The sequence below is a fragment of the Botryllus schlosseri genome, chromosome 3 (assembly GCF_051294905.1).
Source record: "Botryllus schlosseri isolate E-star chromosome 3, Bs_hap1, whole genome shotgun sequence".
Taxonomy (NCBI): Eukaryota; Metazoa; Chordata; class Ascidiacea; order Stolidobranchia; family Styelidae; genus Botryllus; species Botryllus schlosseri.
The window spans coordinates 3,242,292-3,264,489 of NC_137238.1; the positions used below are offsets into that span (position 1 = coordinate 3,242,292).

The 22,198-nt window shown below is 38.6% G+C and overlaps 1 protein-coding gene across 1 annotated transcript in view; it reads right to left on the reverse strand.

The window, feature by feature from the left end:
• The window catches only part of LOC145435479 (uncharacterized), a 286,197-nt gene extending 276,144 nt beyond the window's left edge, over positions 1 to 10,053 (reverse strand). The window contains exon 1 of the mRNA XM_080312755.1: positions 9,761 to 10,053. The gene's annotated coding sequence lies outside the window, so the exon portion shown is untranslated. The remainder of the gene's footprint in view (positions 1 to 9,760) is intronic.
• Between the last annotated feature and the right edge of the window lie 12,145 nt (positions 10,054 to 22,198).

Below are 22,198 nucleotides of genomic sequence, written 5' to 3' on the forward strand. Positions count from 1 at the left end.
CTGGGTAACAATCCCTTTTCGTCTGGAAACTATCATTTAACTGAGTACCAATACCGTTTTCACTTGGAAATACATTTTTTCCCTGGGTAACAATACCATTTTCGTTTTGAAAACTGACAACCACACCGGTCAATTTGATATTTTTGTATATTGTTACAACAAACAGTGACGGAAATATACACAGACAACCGGTTTCAGAGTATACCCCATCGGTCGTATCACATCAATATCATCGGTTAACCACATACAATATGCTCTTGTACACTGAAATGCATGTTTTGGAAACTTGGACAATAGGCCTCGATAGTTCTGTGATGTCCGGGTTCGTGCTTTGGATTTTCCAGAGTCAAAATGTCTGAATAAAACACCTCCTCGACGACGGTTGGTATGTGGATAACGGTTGGATTTATGTCACCCATCGCGATAACAATTCCTGGTCGAGTTTTCCACCGGCATGTTTACTATATTGTGTCTTTATTGATCAATGTATGTCTCGACATTCAGTTTGAAATCGGAAATGCTAAAGTATGTAACCGGATCCGGATATCAACTCTGAATCGATAAACCAATGAACAATATTCAAAGTAAACATGTCACACCCTGTGTTTCCACGAAAAAATACCATCCAGACATACGTCGCGCTTGTTTGCCCACACCAGTATATGCGCAAATGGAGGTGTGTGACATTGCATGCAATGTGTTGGTATACAAACATCGATCCACAGACATTATCATAGTCGGTAATTTTGATGCAGATCGAATGTCACCCGATAACAATACCAATAAGCCACATTGCAATGACTCTGAGTCTGCGCTATTACATCGATATTTCGACACCGTTCACTGATTTATTCGATGGTGTTATCGTGTTGTAACATTACAAGATAGTCATGACCCTATCTCCGGACAGATCACCCAGATCAATTGGATACATCGGTCAATATCCGTCGTGTTGTCGACACCGAAGTTTTCTGCTGCAGCGTTTGACCAATGTGAACTATCGAAGTACGGTGCTCGAAATGATTGCAATCAGTCTTTCAGTCACGATCAATGGATGTCGCTACTCCCACATAACGACTCCGGATAAATATCGTGCAAATGTCGGACTGATATTGTGATCCAATAAGGTATGTTTCTGTGGAATGAAGACTGCAATCGTACACCACAATAGAACACTACCTCGTGATTTCACACGCAATCATAAAACACACTTTCGTAAGGGTCTAGCTCGTCCGGTGACATTTCGAAACGGTCGTCACCACAAGAGATCGGGGTTGGTCTCGTCATATCGGAGCATTTTGAAACGACATCGTCACAAGTCTATTGACGTCGATTCAGTTGGTCATGTCAATCCGTTTCACAATCCACCGTTTTTCCACTCCCCGCACCATAGTGTTACGACACAGACAAGAAGCGTCGGTGGAAATGATAAAACACGGAAGGTACACTTTGGTGTTATTTGATATGGATTTTACACCAGACGAACCTCACATTCGAGTGATGCATTTGAATGGCGATTGTATTATTGATGTCCAGGGAAAAGAAATGTATCGATTTATCGGATTTGTACATATCCAACAAAAACCTGGGTATATGATTGTACACGGTTCGCATATTTGACTGTGATCACAATATTGGTATATACTGTACAGTTCACTTTCACCGCCGTGCGAATAACCCATGTTACGGTTCCGTGTTTGTGTGTCTGTATGTCATGCTTCAGATTGACTCAGAGTCATTGCAATGTGGCTTATTGGTATTGTTATCGGGTGACATTCGATCTGCATCAAAATTACCGACTATGATAATGTCTGTGGATCGATGTTTGTATACGAACACATTGCATGCAATGTCACACACCTCCATTTGCGCATATACTGGTGTGGGCAAACAAGCGCGACGTATGTCTGGATGGTATTTTTTCGTGGAAACACAGGGTGTGACATGTTTACTTTGAATATTGTTCATTGGTTTATCGATTCAGAGTTGATATCCGGATCCGGTTACATACTTTAGCATTTCCGATTTCAAACTGAATGTCGAGACATACATTGATCAATAAAGACACAATATAGTAAACATGCCGGTGGAAAACTCGACCAGGAATTGTTATCGCGATGGGTGACATAAATCCAACCGTTATCCACATACCAACCGTCGTCGAGGAGGTGTTTTATTCAGACATTTTGACTCTGGAAAATCCAAAGCACGAACCCGGACATCACAGAACTATCGAGGCCTATTGTCCAAGTTTCCAAAACATGCATTTCAGTGTACAAGAGCATATTGTATGTGGTTAACCGATGATATTGATGTGATACGACCGATGGGGTATACTCTGAAACCGGTTGTCTGTGTATATTTCCGTCACTGTTTGTTGTAACAATATACAAAAATATCAAATTGACCGGTGTGGTTGTCAGTTTTCAAAACGAAAATGGTATTGTTACCCAGGGAAAAAATGTATTTCCAAGTGAAAACGGTATTGGTACTCAGTTAAATGATAGTTTCCAGACGAAAAGGGATTGTTACCCAGGAGAAAATGATTAGTTACTCTAGGTAAAAGTATTTTTCCAAGTGAAAATGTATTGTTACACTGGGTAAACGCCGGATCTCCAAAGGAAAATGATATTTTTACTCGGCTAAACGACGGACCACCAAGTGAGAATGGTTTGTTGCTCAGGGAAAAAAGGTTTGTTACCCAGGGAAAAATATATTTCCAAGTGAAAAAGGATTGTTAACCAGAGAAAAAATATATTTCCAAGTGAAAAAGGTTTGTTAACCAGAGAAAAAATATATTTCCAAGTGAAAAAGGTTTGTTAACCAGAGAAAAAATATATTTCCAAGTGAAAAAAGGTTTGTTAGCCAAGGAAAAAATATATTTCCAAGTGAAAAAAGGTTTGTTAGCCAAGGAAAAAATATATTTACAAGTGAAAATGGTTTCTTACTCTGGGTAAACGTCAGATCTCCAAAGGAAAATAATATGTTTAGTCAGGTAAACGATGGACTGGCAAGTGAAAGTGGTAATTTCACATAGGTAAACGTCGTGGGCTCAGTGTCGTTGGTCTTGTTAAACGTTATCGTTTGACGTTGGTATACTATTACGAGTGTGAAAAGGCTATGCGCGTCTTGTGCGGAGTATCGCGACAGTGAACATATTTTTGGTGTGACGAAACAAGATCGTTGTTTACATGTTAATGCATTTCGATTACCGAGTAGTTGTACAACAGAGAGGAGTCTACAGTTAGTTCGTGCTGTATGACCCGACGAAAACCACAAGACCGCATGTAAATCTATTAGCACAAGTCGATGATGTTGATATTATAGTGTTACTTGAATTAATTATTACCTATTTACACAACATAAAAATAAAAATTCATGTCGTAGTAAGTAAGTTTCTTGAACTCGTGCTTGATGAAAACGAATGGTGACAAGTATGCGATTGTGTTTGAGTGAAAAAGAATTATTTAGAGTAGTGACAGTTTGTGGCCAACGAATGCAAATCGATCATGATATTACAATATACGCTTTCGTCAACATAACGACTTGGTGTAGAAATACTTTCACGTTTTTTTTTTTTTGAATAACTGGATTCTCGAACCTTGTTACTTGTACGATGTACCGTTGGTGTGCAAACTATAACGACCATTTTGTACGATAGTATGTTTTAGTTGTGAGGACAACCATATGATGACTCAGTACTTTTCGGTAGCAAAGTAGATTGATCTATGTGAAAGATGTAAGGATCGTGACTAGAAAACATATGTACTCTGTTGTTGGAGTATCTGGTTTATTGTTATGACATTGACAGAACCCTCGGGAAGTGGGTATGCTTTTCTTTCACGAAGGTTTACGCGGCTCCGTTGTAATGAATTTGTGTTAACTAAACTTGGATGGATACCGCAATTGCGCTCGACTTACACATGGTATTCGCATACTGTACGCATACAAACTTTTGTGTAAACAACTCTGGTGTTTCTGTTAATACTAGTTCTGTGTTGAACTACTTGATTATTACGATACATGAACAACCATTCAGACAATAAAGTTATTGAGGTGTCGAAACAGTTTGAAAGCACCACCAATCATTGTACAGGTTTGTAGCATGAGCGAATATTTTCGTGTAACATGAATATATTTCATATGTCTTCGGTAAGAAATGGGTTATGTGGGATAATAATTAGTATCGTAAAACTTGTTGTGTTTGATTGCATACTTTTTTAACATTGTTTGTTGTTGAAAGACGGGTGAGTTTACATTTAAATATAGTAAGCAGAGCAACTCAAGTAATAAATTTTACTCGTTTGAAAATCGACAACGGAAAAAATACCGATGAATGGAGTAACAGTAATAATATGTGTGGTATATTATTTTCGTGATATGCAACCAATCTTCTAAGCAGAGCTTGTCAATAATTTATCATACCATAGAAAAGCCTATTGCTATGAATTCAAAACAAATGTACTTCACTTATCACGATGATGGAAATTGAGATCAACGCGGTATTTCGAAGTGGTATGTTCAGCAATCACTAAATGACAAAAATATCAAACTGTGCATACAACTCGGTTAGGTAAACGACCCAGTTACAAGTCGGATGTATTCTTGATGTACAGATGGCAGTCTGATGATGTAAAGCTCAACCACGCAAATGTGTTCATTGTAAAGTATTTGACACAAACAAAATATCGAATGGAGACTTCGGTTTCATTACCAAGCTAGTGAAAATTGTTTTCTGTTGGCCAGGTAGGACACATTTGACAAACATCGTACACATTGTATCTTCGTGATTTCAGCGGCTTGGTTTCATGTCGGGAATTATTATTTGAGGGTTCAAGAATGATTTCAATCAATACTAGAAATGAACAACAATGCAAAACACGTTTAGCAAATAACAGTGTAGCAAGTACTTTTTTGATATTACGAGTGTTGGGCACTAGACACTTCTAGTTGAATTGGATGCATCTAACAAACATATCACAATTTACTTTTACAATAATCAAAGTCTTAGAGTGTATAACCTCGCGATATTTTACATTTAGCACGCACAATGGGGAGTTACTGAAATGATTAAGAATTGATCGCTAGCTTCGAACGGTACTCGATACTCAAAGTGATATTTTCATACTCTGTAAAGTGCATATGTTTCAATTCTCTGTCACAAATTCCGACAATAAATCGTTGGATTCAATAGTAACGATATTGTGATATACTGATTCTACACTTAGTCGTTTCAATTACCCGTTGGGAATCGGGATAATAAAGCATTTTGTATCGGATGTTCAATGTATGAATACTGGAATTATTACATCTTTAGTGCTGTTTATCGCAAACGATAGATTTTAATAATTGTACTGATTGTTGAATGTAATAATACCAATATTGTCGTTTCATCTTTAGTCTTGGTTACTGGAAATATTTTCTGATATCCGCGATACGCCGAGTGATTTTTACCAAGGTGGAGTAATTTTCCAATCAAGAACATTTCAGACATACATAGTTTTACAGCTTAATATGTTAATAACATTGGTACTGAAAAGTCTGTTGCTGTCATAACATTTACCACAACGCCGGGTCTAATTAACGCAAATAATTTAATAATAAAGTAATGATCAACTATTACAAATCTCATATGTCAAATCAATGTGTCAATCCTTATGTTCACAGCATGATAACTTTGAATATAACACCATCGTTCGATTGTAAGAAATGAATTCTCAACTACGTTGGTCGGACTTTCAAATCTCGTATACTCAAACATATTATGTTAATCTCAAGTCGCCTGTACCAAAGAGTAATTACTTTTGTCTTACAAAATATACCGAGTAGTAATTAGTTTGTCTTGCAGAATATACCGCGTAGTAATTCCTCAATCTTACAGAATAGTAACGACTTTTCAAGCTGAATAAAAAAAAGATGTGTAGGGATATGAATACAACCAAGCTTGTTATGGATTTTAGGTTTTAGTGATTGTATGGATTCGTGTATGTTTGGTTGTTTTTCGTACTGATACTGTTTGAGTTGGTTGGGTAACGGATTTACTTGACAATGTTTTCGTGGTTGACTCTTTGAGTATGGTAAGATGGTGAGATGTCGAGACGTAATACTATTTCCGTACACTCAATTACAACAAAACATAACCTGCATTCAAATAAGCCGTAAGCTACAAGCGGATTTAAAACTTGATGCTGTTTTGTGGTTGACTCAAGTCAGTAGTCATGTTTGTGTTGATTTCAGGAATGATCATGACGAGTTGGTCGGGTAAATTAGGTAATGCGGTAGTAACTATGACCTTACCGAGTTGCTCGGAAAACTCAGTCGTGAATAGAGTTGTCAGTTTCAAGGATTGTTTCAAAGTATAATCTTGAAATGTGACTGGGTGAAAGTTGGTAGTCATGTTTGTCAAACCTATTTCAATTCGCACAATGTCTAAGTCCAAATATTTCATTCTGGATTATTTGGATTTACCTTTAGTACATCCCGCGAATGGATTTAAAGTTGGCAAATTACCAAAATGATTGAATATTATCGGGTCAGAGATAGTTGGTATTGATTCTATAAGTGTTAAAACAGCGGCGTGGAATGTGTGAATGATCCGATGAGAGTGAATGTTGGCGTCAGTAATATTCAGGTTACGTTCGATTCAACAGATCGCGTTAATAGGATTTGAGTTGGGTCGAATCAATACATTCAAATACGATTCAACTTGATTTGTGTAGTGAGTTACATTTCAAGTTGACAAACTAACACATTGATTGAATATTTTCATGGATCTTATCACGCAACTAAAGTCAGCCACTATTCGGGAGGCGTGAAACGTATAGCGATCGCGGGCAAGTGACAAATTGTTGGTTTTCGAATCACCGTCTGCGATGGTTCTGGGACAAACTAATTACCGAAATATTACCTTGTGAGCGGGTATGAGGGATTGCTATGTCTGAAGCTTTATCCGGTGAGTGGTCGTCGGGTTTTCAAATTATATCACACCCTTTTGAATAAGCGTTCACTTCACAGAGGATTAGGGTTAGAGCGGAAATAAGTGACAATTTGTCGCTATTCAAGTTACCGACCCTGGCGGTCTATTATTCGTTACTTGTTAAATCTTACCAGCGAAATCAAGTTCTGTGACAAACTGATTACTAAAATTTCACCGCGTGAGCGATCGGTATGGTTATGACACCAAGTCGCGAAAGATGGTTATGTCCGAGACATTATCTTGTCAGTGATCGCGGGGTTTTGCAAATATTTCACACCTTTTTGAATAAGCGTTAACTTCACAAAGGATTACGGCTAGAATAGAAATAAGTGACAATTTGTTGGTATCCAAGTCTCGCCGGTGGTGTATCTGTTATTCGGCACTTATTACACTTATCATGAAATTAGAGTGAGAACATAAAGCATCAAGTTGTTGTTTTCGAATTTTGATGTCGAGGTGATAAATTTACGCATTCAATTACAATTCAACTTCGGTTGTGTATTGAGTGATAGATCGATTTGCCGGAAGTGGTATCTTGTGAGCGATCGTAGGATTTTACAAATATTTCACATCTTTTTGAAGTGTTAGTTTGCGAACGCGACTATTGTTGATATTCGAATCGCCGTCTGTCGCACGCACTGCTTAATCCTCACAACAAGCCACGTTTCCGTCTGCGCGGTTATTGTCGGTGACTCGTACATATTCAACACCACGCGAGAGATGTCTGAAAGTGCGAATCACGACCACGAGTTCTCATTACGATTCACCGCCGCAGCCTATACCCAAAAGTACGAATCACGACCGCATCCATAAGAACCCATTACGAATCGCGGCCCCGCGGGGGGTCTGAAAGTACGAGTCGCCACCCCCGGTTTTCAATACGAATCGCCACCCCGCCATAAGAAACCCAGGCACCTCACGACCGATCTATATAACTACTGTCGTAACTTTTGAAAGTGATGTAATACTGAAGTTTGATGAGTAGTTTCTGGCTTCTGGAGTGGTTTTAGAGCGAATTCTAAGTTCTCAAATTAAAAAAAATTGGTATTCAAATATTAAATTAATTAAAATCCAAAATGCCGTCGCGGGGCGCACAAAATGGTCTCGCGGGCCGCGTGTTTGAGACCTCTGGCTTAATATGACTTCATAGCAGTATGGAAGATGTGGAAAGCTCACACAAATACCTTTTACGCGACCACAAAGAATGCAATGCTATTTCTACATCACATTAAAGATTATTTGATATTTTTCAACCACGAATATTTCATTGCACTTTGCGAAAATGATGTAGGTTAATCACTAATTTATAGATATGTCATTAGCACCAAATTACGTAGTTGTGTAGGCTACTACATCAGTGGCTCTCAACCTTATTTTTTTCTTCGCGGAACCCTTTTGGACTGTCACGCATACCCCGCGGTCCTCCCAAAGTTTTAATTCTAATTTATCTCAATTTCCGCGCAACCGTTATCTATCTGGTGCAAATATTACATGTAGGCTTAGTAATAAACAGCAGCAAATCCTTTCTTGAAAATAACAATATACAATGCAGAAATTGAGTAAACTTATATAATTTCAAAGCGAATTCTGCAACTCCATTTCTTCAAATGCGTGATCGTGCCTTCAAGATCGGCGTCTTCAATTTGTTATCAACGAGGGCCGCAACTCCATTTCCACAACTATACCTGGTGGCGAAAGCAATGGCCGACGGCACCTTTAACTATGATCGCAACATACATTGCACCATATCTTTAATAGACATATAACGTCCAGCGCCAACCTATATAGTTATTTCTTTCTAGCAGCCCATCTTGAAGTTATTCTAGAATGGGGGTTACGTATATCACAGGCGAAAGTGGATTTTGCAAACATTTCGAAGTCACCACCCTTGACCTTACTACTTTTTTCCCGCAAACCCCAACAGAACATTTATAAACGGCAATATAATATGTTTGTATCAGTAAGCTATTGGCAATTTGGCAATTGAAATCAATTTGCACAGTATAGGATATTTCACCCCAAACGGCCATTCTATTGAGGTTTTAGCAGTTATGAAGCTAAACTGCCTCGTGACTTCTCTGATTTAAATAAATGCAAATTAGGTTATCAAACATTTTGCAGATTCTGAGGTTTCACGGACCCCCTGAAAATTCAGCGCGGACATCCGGTTGAGAATCACAGTACCACATGATTCGTATGCTGCGGTACGACCAATCGAGGTTTCAAGGCTTCCACAGTAGACCTGTGTTTCCAGCACCAAATCCGCATTATTTCTGCATAGATGTTTTTATACACATCTGCATATATCTTTACATATATTTAATAATCAGAGGTAGTCAGTCACGAAGTGTCTCTACCTTTTGGGTAAGAATACAAACTGTTTTCGCTACGAATGTAATACCGACATTGTGGGAATTCGGTCACTTGTGCACTACTGACTTGGTATAGTATGGTGATCATGTGTAGAAGGTAAACATTTAAAATGTGTTACTTGTTATTTTGAGAAAAGCTGAAACCAAACGAACCTAGATATCCTTGAAGATAGACGCTACAATCTGAATAACTTTCAGTCCCATCGAATACTCATAGTTTTATGTCTCGTTATCCGGGAGAGAAATTGCATCAATATACCCTTACGACCTGACACTGATACCAATACGCAACTATGCCGCAAGCAGAATGTAGCATTGAACTGGGATAGTGCAAAATTTCTTATCTGCGTTACGGTACAAGCATAGTGGGATCTCTTTATGATTCTAAACACGATCTATACATGTTCTTTACCTTATTCCAAGATCAACGTTAAATCTCCAACGAAACCGTGAAGCAAATGCAAGTATTTTCAGTGTTGCGTCTACGGCAAGATACGGCTTAACATAACAGTAGTTTTACCTGTGTTATATTTGTATTATGTGTAAGTGGTAGTCTTAACTTGCGCGTTGTAATGACTAACGAGTATCCACGGTTGCACAAGTGACTTTATGTAAAGATAGTCATTGATACGGATACAGTTTGAAAATGCGCATACTTTCAATGCATAGGGGAGGGGTATTGTAATCAACACTATACCACAGTGGCCTCTGGTTGGCATTGGTCGATGAACATTGAACTATCACGCGTCCGCCAGCAAGCTATGTTTTGAATGAAATGTTGGGAATGCGGCTATATATTTAAAACAAAATCGATGTAACGCTTAAAGCAAGTCATCGGTCGTCGCTAAGCAAATTGCGATCCCTTCCTCATGCAATTCAAATGTACTTTAATAGCCCAGTTTGAGTTGTCTGATATGATACATGATACATGCATTAGAATAAATTCAATGTTGGCAAGATGTGTACCAATGTGCACCAATATGATTACTGACTGGCAACTATCTAAAAATAAATTATCTCCCTTGACCACGACGAGAATGTGCAACAGTGAACAATGTGTGCCAGCAATCTCGAAAAGCGAAGAAGTGACACGTCACGTCGATATGAGTATGACATAGATCGATGTAATGTTATATACTTTTTCGTACAAGTACTTTAGCTGCATTAGAAATACGGTGGACTTTATAGTGTAGCGGCCCAGATTCGACCAACTGACAAACCGCTACTCGGAAGATTTATGTCTAGGATAGGAGAGATGGCCAAGTTAAAAATTGCCCAAGTTCATGTATCAGTTCCATTGCGGCAGTCCCACAAATATCAATCTGCACCCCCGTTTGAGAACCACTGAATTAGACTAATTAGAGCAGTGGTTCCCAACGTGGGCGATTTTTAGAAACAGGGGGGCAAGAATACCAAAGGGGCGACTGTTGGCGATAGGGGGGCGAAAATGTTGGAGCGTACAGTGCGATATATTTAATTAACACGGCCAAAACAGGCACGTAAAGACGGCTTATTTTGCATATGAAGCGAATAAAGCTCAATTCAAAGGAAAGTAATCGCCGGAAACCGGTTTTCCGACTACCTAATCAGAGATAGTTGAATATTTTCAATTTCAAAGTTCGGTAATTCATATTCTAATCTTATTGGCGAAATCTGTGCAGCTGTAATTCTAATTCTATCTAATTCGGAAAAAACCCAAAATTTGCTAGTAGTCAAACGCGGCGCAGAAGGCATTAAACATCTTCAAGTGAGAAACCAATATGAATACTATGACGTAATAATCGGAAATTAGTGACCAATGAATTCGGATCGAAACAATGGCAACAGTTGTTCATTAAGAGCCCCGACCGGGTCAGACTTAAGACTTGCTTATATCAATAATTCCACGAACTTCGTGCCAAGTGTCCGGAGCTTCGAAAAAGCGCGAATACGAAAATGGCGATGCTTAACTAGAAGGTGGGAAGAGATGAGCATCGTCCTACCGAAGCAATACAGTGACAGATTGAACTGCCACTTGAAATTGACCATGTAGTCGATATCCATAGTTGAATAGCAGTTGAATCCGCTCAGTTTAAGACCGGATAACCCGAACATCAACTTTAATCAGCCAATATGGTTAGGAACGAAACAGAAGTAAAATTATGCGTGAAAATATCCTGTTAATTCAGACAGTTTTCCGCTTAATTCTTACACAGACCGGTAATTCCTAACATTAGGTTATGACTAGGGCAAGTTTTTGCAACTTTTGTTTTACAGCTTCCCATTTGCTCAGGACCTATGAACTATGATGTTTTAAGCTGTTGGGGGGGGGGGAGTGCAACTTTTTGCAACTTTTCTCTATTTTTGACACTAATTTCTACTGCAACGTTGATCAAATATTGCGTAAAAATGTAAAGGGGTGGTTTAAAAGCATGCTCTAAACTATTATTAGTTTGTCTATACTCTTTTATTTGCCAAACAAAGAGCTACACCAGGGCCGGCCAACCCGTGGCCCGCGGGCCACATTTGGCCCGCGAGAAGGTTTTGAGTGGCCCGCGAGGTAAATTCCGAAATTTCTAATGTTATCAAAAATGGATTGCACAGAAATTGTGAACTTGTGAGGCGAACCAGGCAACATTTGAGATGTGATGACTAAAATATCAGTTCCGACGCATTGGCAGATCCATGAACCAGTCACATTTTGGTAGATCTTCGTACACTACAATGAAGCAGATAATTTGCGATAGATTTATCAAAAGTAAATACTTTCTACACGCTTCGCGCAACATGTTGTCACTCGATTTCTTGCTTTTAATATTGTTGCCCTTTGTGAAAATAGAAGAACGCATAATGTATCAGATTGAATCTAACTATATTCACGATTACGACACAGAGTGTTGTTCGACATATGCGACTTTGCGTTTGCACTCGCAGAAAGACCGTCGACTATGGAACCTATCTAGGTACAAAATGATTGACGTTTGTTGGTCGAAACTTCCGATATCGATATGTCCAGACGCCGATAGCCCAGTCCATGCAAACTGAGCCCGGCGATATACAGCAGGCCCACAATATAGTCAGGTGACAATATTATTGACCTGTGAACTTCAAAAAAATTTCGCGCTCCGCGCGGCTAGTGGCCCGCGCAACAGATCGTCAATCGAATGTGGCCCTTTGGCTGAAAAGGTTGGCCAGCCCTGAGCTACACTATTGGTTAGCTGCATCTCACTGATATCTATGACACGATGGATAGCAAGGAAGAAGTTGAACTACCCCTGACAAGCACCACCGAACAACACGTAAATAGATCGCTTTATAAATTCTCTCGTTTAAATTTGAGATAGTTTCCCGTGTCACGAACGGCCAAGCGAGAACGCCAAAATTTACATATTCACTTTGTCACCTTATTCAGGCTAATGGTTTTGTTAAAGTCGTCAACAGTGAATGTTTCTGCAACGCCTTGGGTAAAGTTTGCAGACATATGGGGTTTGAGGTGTGTTTTTTGACTTGTTTTAGCGGCTGGGTTATCGCTATGCTTTTTGACTTTTTAGGAAAAATTATTCCCGCATTTCGTAATTTCTTGCTGTGTTCCGGCAAGAAACGTAATTTTTGGCGGTCTTGCCAGAATGTCTGTGAAATGGCAAAGTAAAAAATTTGACAACTCTGCATGAACTAGGTTATACAACGGGACCTTTCGAGTATCTCATACCCTGCTAATTAAAAATATATATAAATCCAACTTTTGTCAATATTAAGTGCAACTTTTTCACGATTTTAGTGCAACAAAAGCTTACCCTATAGTTTTGACAGAATAAACAGTACTTCTGTCATTTTAACGCAATATGAGTGATTATGGTGAACCAGCGCTAACTACAGAACTAACAATCGACAATGAACTCTTGTAATACTCTGTCAGCTTTAGAAAGTAATACACTAATTTTTCAATTGTCAATTGCTGCCGTATCGCGCAAATGCCATTGATTTATTACGCAACAGTATGGCATTTTCAATGCGTTATTGTCTGCCTTTTCGCATAACGATGAAGCTAACAATTGGTTTTTCACTTAATTCGGATAAAGTCGTTTCTTCGCTTCATTAAGTCAAATGTGAGAAGAACCAAACTATTCGAATTAATCGTAGTGGACTGAATATTTGAGACGATTAAATTGAAATGAGTCTCCTGTATTCTGAGTGAAGTGTTTATGAATGCTATGCTTGGTCGGTGACTTGGAGCACAATACTGCATTCGTAACATTCCTTGATAAATCACTCATTTCCGTATACACATATGGACGGGAATTTGCGGCCAATAATTATAATAGTCAAACATTACCTGCTCAAATGTCCGATTCCAACTTCCTACAAACGCAGCGACGTCTTCTTTTCTTCTTTGTTCGCTATACGTCGACGGTATAGTCGACAACATACAGCTAATTGCGATACTATCTGTTTTGTTTTAGTACTGTAGGCCCTAACTGCATGTACGGGTCTTTGCTTTATTTCCGCGTTGCTATGACTATTTCCAGAGTGGAATTTGGATACATTGAAAGTCATGCGCACATCACAATCGTTGACGTATAGTTATTACAGAAATATAACATCGGCTAGTTTCATCTTTTCCTACCAGCGGCAATGATTTCGAACGATTGCTCGGTTTAATGTGGATGCAGCGGTATCTGTCGCAATGAAATCACATCATCATCTTAATCTTACCGTGATATGATGCAATTTGAACATATACATTTACATAGATAACCAGGCAATTAGACATCGCTCATTTCTATGCTTTATATCAGGGGTGTCAAACATGCGGCTAAAGAGTGTCTGGTATATGTGTTCATTTCAAGTACCAACAGATGGATGTGCGACTGTGCGTGAACCAGGGTAAGTAAGTAACGAACCAAGGCTTACAACGCTTGCCCGTATGACTATATGCGTAACCAAGATGAATATTTTGGGGCTTTTGCAAAAATGTATATGAGTTGGAATTTTCTTCACATTGCTGTGACGCCACATAACCACTATGTCACAATCGGTTTGGTAGAATGTCGAATGCTTTGAGGGAAAAGGTCACCTAGTTAGACTAGTTAGTGCTGGAGTGGAATCTCCTAGGCATACTTTTCGTGGAGTAGGTAGCCTACTTTCGTATGCCTTAAAACACCTCCTCCCTCAATATCTAACAACGTGGAAAACCCATGCCTTGAATTTATACAAAGTTCACCGTTTCCATACGAATACATTCCGTATTTCATCCTCAACGCCGAATTAAAGCTTCAATATACAGCGAACATGATCGTAATGCACGTTAGTAGTAGTATATATCGGTCACGAATCGCCATAGGGTTCTTATGGGCCCGCTGGTGAGGTGTCGCGACACTCGTGTTGGTGATGGCACCCTTTGTTAATGTGTATATCGTAAATTATTATATATGATGTCGTAGTTTAGTCGTGTCAAATGACCGATCGTGTTCCAACTCTTTCCTCGCTATTGATTGCTACCTGAATAATACTTTCAGATCGGATTATTCACACCGCTGTTTCGCACCTACAGAATAGTCTGCTGTTCACAGTCGCAACTTCATCGCGATAGCACAATTTTCACACCTCGGTGTCGGTAACTTGAATAGCGACAAATTGTCACTTATTTCCACTCTAACCCTAATCCTTTGTGAAGTGAACGCTTATTCAAAAGGGTGTGATATAATTTTAAAATCCGACGACCACTCACCGGATAATGCTTCAGACATAGAAATCCCTCATACCCGCTCACAAGGTAATATTTCGGTAATTAGTTTGTCACAGAACCGTCGCAGGCGGTGATTCGAAAACCAACAATTTGTCACTTGCCCGCGATCGCTATATGTTTCACGCCTCCAGAATAGTGGCTGACTTTAGTTGCGTGATAAGATCCATGAAAATATTCAATCAATGTGTTAGTTTATCAACTTGAAATGTAACTCACTACACAAATCAAGTTGAATCGTATTTGAATGTATTGATTCGACCCAACTCAAATCCTTTGACAAATCCTATTAACGCGATCTGTTGAATCGAACGTAACCTGAATATTACTGACGCCAACATTCACCCGCATCGGATCATTCACACATTCCACGCCGCTGTTTTAACACTTATAGAATCAATACCAACTATCTCTAACCCGATAATATTCAATCATTTTGGTAATTTGCCAACTTTAAATCCATTCGCGGGATGTACTAAAGGTAAATCCAAATAATCCAGAATGAAATATTTGGACTTTGACATTGCGTGAATTGAAATAGGTTTGACAAACATGACTACCAACTTTCACCCAGTCACATTTCAAGATTATACTTTGAAACAATCCTTGAAACTGACAACTCTATTCACGACTCCGTTTCCGTTTGTAAAATAGAGTTTCAGAAATACTATCACTATGACAACTCAACATTTTAACATCTCGCCATGCATAAACGAGTAAAATACAAAAACCTTGGTAAGTCAATCCGTTTGTAGTAACTCACCAAACCAAAACAAAAAGAGTCCGTATGAAAAGTAGACAAGACTACGCGAGTAATCACTACAACCCGCAAACATATCAACTCAGTTGTATCCATATCCCATATTTTTTATTCAACTGTAAGATGAAGTAATTACTACTTGGCGCGCGGTTTGTGATTAACACATTACATTTGAGTATACGAGATTTGAATGTCTGACCAACGTAGTTGAGAATTCTTACAATCGAACGCAGGTGTTATATTGAAAATTTTCACGAATTGACACATTGATTTTGACATATGAGATTTTGTAATAGTCGATCATGACTTGATTATTAAATTATGACATTATTAGACCAGGGTTGTGTTGAAGGTTATTACGATACCAACAAACTTTTCAGAAACATTGTTATTAACATATCGATTTGTAAAACTAGATTAACATGTCTGAAATGTTTTGATTGGGAAGATTAAGCCGTGTTCGTAAAAACCACGCAGCGTATTGTGGAAATCAGGAAATAATTTACAAATGTAATTGTCTCCAGTAACCAAGACTAAAGATGAAACAACAATTTTCTTTGTTGAACAATAACCGATACAATACTTTATCGTCGTAATCTGCGGTGGGAATTGAAACACTTTCGCACATTTCCCGGTGTCAAGATATCACACTAGGTGAATTGACATATCGCCGCTTGATTAATGCTTAATCCGTTCGCACCATTTCACACACTTTGATCATTACAAAAAACAAATTGGAATATGTTTGCTAGATGCATTCAATTCAGTTAGAAATGTCTGGTACACAACAATCGTAATATCAATGAAGTACTTGCTACACTGTAATTCACTTAACGTGTTTTGCATTGTTGTTCATTTGTAGTATTGATTGTTTTTGAACCCCCAAATAATAATTCCCCGACATGAAACCAAACCGCTGAAAGTCATTACCCCCACAAAAACAATCTGTATGATATTCACCAAACGCATCCCGACTCAGCATGCAGAAATTATTTGTAGAGTGCATACCGACAAAGAAATCACGAACACAACCAACACCGAAAATGATAAACACGTTTCGCGTTACTATTGATACAAGTTCATTTCTATCGTCGAAATAAATGCCACCACAAAACTCAGAGCATGCAAAGGTCTTGATTGATATGAATTTCGATTTGTGTCTTATGATACCAGCAAGCATTTTAGACATATTACGAATTGTTAAACCGAAGTCGTACGTCCGATTAATAGTTGATTGGAAACTTGTTCACGTACCTCAACCATTACAGAAAAGTATAACACCATTGTCCGACAATCTTTTACAAAAAGGATCGAAATCAAGTCACTCAAAGTCGTTGCCGTCACATAAACAATTTGTACGACGTTTGCTAAATGCGTCCTATAGTTAGGTGTACTAGAAATATTTGTAAAACACACTCCGAAAAAGAAATCGGCGAAAAGATATCCTACACCTAAATCTGGTAAAACCAGTTTGCACTTTTTGTTCATTAGTATGGTATCCATTTCCTTTCGTCAAAGTAGATGTAATCATAGTCACTAAAGAACTTACTCGGACGTATGCTTCAATTCTAGACATAGTTCTGATTTGTCCGACACAAGACCCAAGAACAACCCTAGTTTCAACCGAGCACACATATCCAAAATATCACACACTCCGCTATTCCTAAAGCGCAAACACCCGATACAAAATATTACTTTTTGTGATGTTGCGGCATCATCTTCACAATATCACACACAATACAAATGATGGTTATGTGTAACATGCTATCGACTTGAATCACACCAACATGGAAGAGGATTTACTCACTCTTTACATAACGATATTGACCAACATCACGTCGTCGGAGTGTATCGTTTTTTCTAGATACAAACTACGCTAGTGTAGCGGAAAATAATTTAGTGTAACAAAAACAATTTTCACTCTCTTGACTTATGAAAACAACAGACGAGTCTTCATTCAATATTTTGTTTGTGTCAACAAGTTACTTTCTATGATACGACTGATACCCGCGCGACTTTTTCAGATCACAATATGAAAGATATTTACATCACACAAAATACTCCACTTGATATTCCCATACTATACTAAACTGTGGAATGGTTGGTCAGACTCTACAAAATGTTTTGATATCGTTTTTCACACGAATGGTCACGCATCTAAATATTCAAATAATCCAACACACAACTATAGTACTTACAGAAATATCATAGTTCTTGTAACAAAGTTGTATGAATATACTATTCAATTGTATATTGAAGTTTTCTACCTCCAAGAAGATCTTCAAAGTTGTATGTGTAGTTGTGTACAATGTATATCGTGAGTCCTACACATTCATGATATCCACCCGAGTTTGACTTTTAGTAAACACTATACCGACATCGCGACATCTTTCAAAATTAAGATCACGGTGACTGCTTGAGAGACCTACCAATGATATTGCAGTAATACAGTTACTTCCACAAAAGAGTATGTATTCGACTTACTTTCCACAAATCTTACACACAAATCAATCTACTTTGCTAACGAAAAGTGCTGAGTCATCACATGGTTGTCCTCACAACAATACAACTAAAACATACTATCATACAAAACGGTCGTTATAGTTTGCACACCAACGGTACATCGTACAAGTAGCAAGTCTCGAGAATCCAGTTATTCAAAAACGTGAAAGTGTTTCTACACCAAGTCGGTATGTTGACGAAAGCATATGTTGTAATATCATGATCGATTTGCATTCGTTGGTCACAAAATGTCACTCCTCTAAATAATTATTTTTCACTCAAACACAAAAGCATACTTGTCACCATTCGTTTTCATCAAGCACGAGTTCACGAAACTTACTTACTACGACATGAATTGTTATTTTTATGTTGTGTAAATAGGTAATAATTAATTTTAGTAACACTATATCAACATCATCGAGTTGTGCGAATAGATTTACACGCGGTCTTGTGGTTTTAATCGAAGTACACAGCACGGTCTAATGTAGAGCCATCTCATTGTACAGCAACTCGGTAATCGAAATGCATGCATTAAAATTTAAACAGCGATCTTGTTTCATCACGCGAAAAATATGTTCACTATCGCGATACTCTGCACAGGACGTGTAAATCCTTTTCACGCTCGTAATAGTATCCCAACGGCTACCGGCGACAACGTTTAACAACACCAACGACACTAAACATACGATACCTACCCAAGTAAAATTTCCATTTTCACCTGGAGGTCAGCCGTTACCTGAGTAAAAATACCATTATTCTTTGGAGATTTATCGTTTAATCAGAGTAACAATACATTTTCACTTGGGGGTCTATCGTTTCCAAGAGTAACAAGCCCCCTTTCCTTTGGAAATCTATTTTTCCCTGGGTAACAAACCTTTTTCACTTGGAAATATATTTTTTCTCTGGGTAACATACCTTTTTCACTTGGAAATATATTTTTTCCCTGAGCAACAAACCTTTTTCACTTGGAAATATATTTTTTCCCTCAGCAACAAACCATTTTCACTTGGAAATATATTTTTTTCCCTGAGCAACAAACCATTTTCACTTGGCGGGTCGTCGTTTACCTGAGTAAAAATATTATTTTCCTTTCGAGATCTGGCGTTTACCCAGTGTAACAATACATTTTCTCTTGGTCATCTAGCTTTTCCTAGAGTAACAAAACCATTTTCATTTTGAAATCTGACAAACACACCTGACAATTTGGTATTTTTTGTATTGACGATAGTTTGAAATAGAATGCAAGGAACAGTGACGGAAATATACACGGACTACCGGTTTCAGAGTATACCCCCATCAGTCGTATCACATCAATATCATCGGTTAACCACATACAATATGCTCTTGTACACCGAAATGCATGTTTTGGAAAATTGGACAATAGGTTTCGACATGTCCGCGATGTCCGGGTTCGTGCTTTGGATTTTCCAGAGTCAAAATGTCTGAATAAAACACCTCCTCGACGATGGATGGTATGTGGATAACGGTGTTCGGAAAACGGTTGGATTTATGTCACCCATCGCGATAACAATTCCAGGTCGAGTTTTCCCCCGCATGTTTACTATGTTGTGTCTTTATTGGTCAATGTGTGTCTCGACATTCAGTTTGAAATCGGAAACCCTGATAAAGTATGTAACCGGATCCGGATATCAACTCTGAATCGATAAACCAATGAACAATATTCAAAGTAAACATGTTACACCCTGTGTTTCCACGAAAAAATACCATCCAGACATACGTCGCGCTTGTTTGCCCACACCAGTATATGCGTAATGGGGTGTGTGACATTGCATGCAATGTGTTGGTATACAAACATCGGGGAGTAAGCCTTCGATCCACAGACATTATCATAGCCGGTAATTTTGATGCAGATCGAATGTCATCAAGCACACCCGATAACAATGTCATACCAATAAGCCACATTGCAATGACTCTGAGTCCGCGCTATTAAATTGATATTTCAACACCGTTCACTGATTTATTCGATGGTGTTATCGTGTTGTAACATTACAAGATAGTCATGACCCTATCTCCAGACGGACCACTCAGACCAATTGGATATATCGGTCAATATCCATCGTGTTGTCGACACCGAAGTTTTCTGCTGAGACTGCAGCGTTTGACCAATGTGAACTATCGAAGTACAGTGCTCGAAATGATAGCGATCAGTCTTTCAGTCACGATGCATGGATGTCGCTACTCCCACATAACGACTCCAGATAAATATCGTGAACTGTGATTCTGCAAATCTCGGACTGATACTGTGATCCAATAAGGTGTGTTTCAGTGGAATGAAGACTGCAATCGTACACCACAATAGAACACTACCTCGTGATTTCACACGCAATCATAAAACACATCATCGTAAGGGTTCCGTTCGTCTGGTAACATTACAAAAAACGGTCGTCACCACGCGAGATCGGGATTGGTCTCGTCATATCGAGGAACAATTTGAAACGGTATCGTCACAAGGCTATTGACGTTGATTCAGTTGGTCATATCGAAGAACATGTCAATCCGTTTTACAAAGTACCGTTTTTCAAGTTCCTGCACCATAGTGTTACGACACAGACAAGATGCGACGGTGGAAATAATAAAACACGGAAGGCACACTTTGGTGTTATTTGACATGGATTTTACACCAGACGAACCTCACATTCGAGCGATGAATTGGAACGCCACTTGTATTATTGACATCGAAGGGAAAGAAATGTATCGATTTATTGGTTTCGTACATATCCAACAAAAATCTGGGTATATGATTGTGCATGGTTCGCATATTCGACTGTGAACGCTCTATTGGTATATGTTGTACAGTTCACTTTCACCGTCGTGCGAATAACCCATGTTACGGTTCCATGTTTGTGTGTGTCTGTATGTCATACTTCAGATTGACTCAGAGTCATTGCAATGTGGCTTATTGGTATGACATTGTTATCGGGTGTGCTTGATGACATTCGATCTGCATCAAAATTACCGACTATGATAATGTCTGTGGATCGAAGGCTTACTCCCCGATGTTTGTATACCAACACATTGCATGCAATGTCACACACCTCCATTTACGCGTATACTGGTGTGGGCAAACAAGCGGGACGTATGTCTGGATGGTATTTTTTCGTGGAAACACAGGGTGTAACATGTTTACTTTGAATATTGTTCATTGGTTTATCGATTCAGAGTTGATATCCGGATCCGGTTACATACTTTATCAGGGTTTCCGATTTCAAACTGAATGTCGAGACACACATTGACCAATAAAGACACAACATAGTAAACATGCGGGGGAAAACTCGACCTGGAATTGTTATCGCGATGGGTGACATAAATCCAACCGTTTTCCGAACACCGTTATCCACATACCAACCATCGTTGAGGAGGTGTTTTATTCAGACATTTTGACTCTGGAAAATCCAAAGCACGAACCCGGACATCGCGGACATGTCGAAACCTATTGTCCAATTTTCCAAAACATGCATTTCGGTGTACAAGAGCATATTGTATGTGGTTAACCGATGATATTGATGTGATACGACTGATGGGGGTATACTCTGAAACCGGTAGTCCGTGTATATTTCCGTCACTGTTCCTTGTATTCTATTTCAAACTATCGTCAATACAACAAATACCAAATTGTCAGGTGTGTTTGTCAGATTTCAAAATGAAAATGGTTTTGTTACTCTAAGAAAAGCTAGATGACCAAGAGAAAATGTATTGTTACACTGGGTAAACGCCAGATCTCGAAAGGAAAATAATATTTTTACTCAGGTAAACGACGACCCGCCAAGTGAAAATGGTTTGTTGCTCAGGGAAAAAAATATATTTCCAAGTGAAAATGGTTTGTTGCTGAGGGAAAAAATATATTT